The sequence below is a fragment of the Salvelinus alpinus genome, chromosome 20, assembly GCF_045679555.1.
Source record: "Salvelinus alpinus chromosome 20, SLU_Salpinus.1, whole genome shotgun sequence".
NCBI lineage: Eukaryota > Metazoa > Chordata > Actinopteri > Salmoniformes > Salmonidae > Salvelinus > Salvelinus alpinus.
Genome location: NC_092105.1, coordinates 22406191 through 22409981, shown reverse-complemented (window position 1 = coordinate 22409981; position 3791 = coordinate 22406191).

Sequence of the window (3791 nt, the reverse complement as noted above, 5' to 3'; positions counted from 1 at the left end):
CTCAGTACGCACCCTTGTGGGGCCCCAGTGTTGAGGATCAGCGGGGTGGAGATGTTGTTACCTACCCTCACCACCTGGGGGCGGCCCGTCAGGAAGTCCAGGACCCAGTTGCACAGGGCGGGGTCGAGAACCAGGGTCTCGAGCTTGATGACGAGTTTGGAGGGTACTATGGTGTTAAATGCTGAGCTGTAGTCGATGAACAGCATTCTCACATAGTTATTCCTCTTGTCCAGATGGGGTAGGGCAGTGTGCAGTGTGGTTGCGATTGCGTCGTCTGTGGACCTATTGGGTCAGTAAGCAAATTGGAGTGGGTCTAGGGTGTCAGGTAGGGTGGAGGTGATATGGTCCTTGACTAGTCTCTCAAAGCACTTCATGATGACGGAAGTGAGTGCTACGGGGCGGTAGTCGTTTAGCTCAGTTACCTTAGCTTTCTTGGGAACAGGAACAATGGTGGCCCTCTTGAAGCATGTGGGAACAGCAGACTGGGATAAGGATTGATTGAATATGTCCGTAAACACACCAGCCAGCTGGTCTGCGCATGCTCTGAGGACGCGGCTGGGAATGCCGTCTGGCCCTGCAGCCTTGCAAAGGTTAACACGTTTAAATGTTTTACTCACCTTGGCTGCAGTGAAGGAGAGCCCGCAGGTTTTGGTAGCGGGCCGTGTCAGTGGCACTGTATTGTCCTCAAAGCGAGCAAAAAAGTTATTTAGTCTGTCTGGGAGCAAGACATCCTGGTCCGCGACGGGGCTGGTTTTCTTTTTGTAATCCGTGATTGACTGTAGACCCTGCCACATACCTCTTGGGTCTGAGCTGTTGAATTGCGACTCTAGTTTGTCTCTACACTGGCACTTAGCTTGTTTGATTGCCTTGCGGAGGGAATAGCTACACTGTTTGTATTCGGTCATGTTTCCAGTCACCTTGCCCTGGTTAAAAGCAGTGGTTCGCGCTTTCAGTTTCGGCGAATGCTGCCATCAATCCACGGTTTCTGGTTCAACGCCTCAGAGAGAATTTTTACTGGGCTGGAGCAGTATGTGTATGACTGCGAAACCTGTACTGGCCACAAAGGCCCAACTGGACGCTCCCATGCCCCATTACAGCAATACCAGGTGTGGGCCCCCATCAAGCGGGTCCTTTCCCCAAGACTGAGGCGGGCAACCGGTTCGTACTTGTAGCCATGGACTGCTTTACCGTGGCCAGAGGCCAATGTTGTTCCTGACCAGGCCACCACAACTACTGCCAACAAGCTGGTGAAGGAGATGTTTTGCCGGTTTGGAGTACTGGAAGATGTCCACAGTGAACAAACGAGAAATGTTGACAATAATGTGTTAAAGACAGTCTGTATGGAACTGGTGGTGCGCAGGACGAGAACCAGCTGCCTGCTCTTTAAAGCAAAAGGCTCGTCGAACGGTCTAATCAGACTTTGGCGATACATCTGGCTACGCTCACCTCAAACCACCAGAAGGACTGGGACAAACATCTGTCATTGGTCTTTTGGGCTTACCGGTCAGCAGTACAGGAGTCCGCTGGCTGCACCCCAGAGGCGCTGATGTTAGGCAGATAACTAAACACTACAGTGGACTTGTCCTTTGGAATACCTCCTCAACCTTACAGTAAGCAGTGCTTGGACACAGGCCATAACTTTGTACGGTGTCGCTTGATGGAATGCATGGTCAAACTTACGCTGTGAGGTCCAGGGACTTGGCCTCTCATTATGACTCATCGGAAGGTATCAATCAATCACATTTCTTTTATAAAGCCCTTTATACATAAGCAGTGCTATACAGATACCCAGCCTAAAAACCCCAAAAGGAAGCAATGCAGATGTAGAAGCACAGTGTTAGGTGTAGAAGCACAGGGTTAGGTGAAGAAGGACAGTGTTAGGTGTAGAAGCACAGTGTTAGGTGTAGAAGCACAGTGTTAGGTGTAGAAGCACAGTGTTAGGTGTAGAAGAACAGTGTTAGGTGTAGAAGGCAGTGTTAGGTGTAGAAGGACAGTGTTAGGTGTAGAAGCACAGTGTTAGGTGTAGAAGCACAGTGTTAGGTGTAGAAGGACAGTGTTAGGTGTAGAAGCACAGTGTTAGGTGAAGAAGGACAGTGTTAGGTGAAGAAGGACAGTGTTAGGTGAAGAAGGACAGTGTTAGGTGTAGAAGGACAGTGTTAGGTGTAGAAGCACAGTGTTAGGTGTAGAAGGACAGTGTTAGGTGTAGAAGGACAGTGTTAGGTGTAGAAGCACAGTGTTAAGTGAAGAAGCACAGTGTTAGGTGTAGAAGCACAGTGTTAAGTGAAGAAGGACAGTGTTAGGTGAAGAAGGACAGGGTTAGGTGAAGAAGGACAGTGTTAGGTGTAGAAGGACAGTGTTAGGTGTAGAAGAACAGTGTTAGGTGTAGAAGGACAGTGTTAGGTGTAGAAGGACAGGGTTAGGTGAAGAAGCACAGTGTTAGGTGTAGAAGGACAGTGTTAGGTGTAGAAGGACAGTGTTAGGTGAAGAAGGACAGTGTTAGGTGAAGAAGGACAGGGTTAGGTGAAGAAGGACAGTGTTAGGTGTAGAAGGACAGTGTTAGGTGTAGAAGCACAGTGTTAGGTGTAGAAGGACAGTGTTAGGTGAAGAAGGACAGGGTTAGGTGAAGAAGGACAGTGTTAGGTGTAGAAGCACAGTGTTAGGTGTAGAAGGACAGTGTTAGGTGTAGAAGGACAGTGTTAGGTGAAGAAGCACAGTGTTAGGTAAGGGGACATGTGAAATGAGTTCACATTGAACAAAAATCTATACTCTATCTAGCCTACCAGGTCTGACAACATCCTCCCTGTCTCCATGACAACATGTTTGTAGAAAATTAAACAAATATCCCACTGGGCACAGACATCAGTTCAACGTCTAGTTTTGATTTACATTTGGTTGAGTTGTCAAATACAGTGAATTCAATGTGAAATCAACAAAACATTTCACCATGTCATTGGATTTAGGTTAAAAGTTTGGTGAAAGAAAGATGTAATTCCCTTACGTTGATGACTTTTTTCAAATCCAATCAGTTTACCATGTTGATTAAACGTCATCACATTGAATTTGTTGGTTGAAATGACGTGGAAACAACGTTGATTCAACTAGTTTTTGCTCAGTCGGATGATGCCCAGAGAGAGACACACATGGTGGTGGTGCAGGGCTGACTGCTCATTTTTCTGTCACATCAAGAAAATGCTTTTTTAGCAAACTGACAGCCACAAGTACATACAGTACTGTACTGAAGCTTTCCACAGACACACAACAGCTGTTCGAAAAAAAACTGTGGGTTTATGAAAATAATCCTTGATCTTAATTGCTCTTCAATACCAGAATACAGTCAAGTAATATAGTGTATGTAACGATTGTCTATTTCGTCCTCCTCATCGGACGAGGAGAGGCGAGAAGGATCGGACCAATATGCAGAGTGGTTCGTGCTCATGATGAATTATTAAAACCGAACTGAACACTGAAATACAAAAAACAATAAACGATGTGCAGAAAACCGAAACAGTACCGTGTGGTGAAAAAACACTAACACGGCAACAAACACCCACAAAACACACGTGAAACCCAGGCTGCCTAAGTATGATTCTCAATCAGGGACAACGATTGACAGCTGCCTCTGATTGAGAATCATACCAGGCCGAACACAAAATCCCAACATAGAAAATCACACATAGACAACCCACCCATCTCACGCCCTGACCAACTAAATAAATACAAAACAAGGGAAAACAGGTCAGGAACGTGACAGTGTAGGCATATGTCTTCATATAGATACTGTATATGATTGA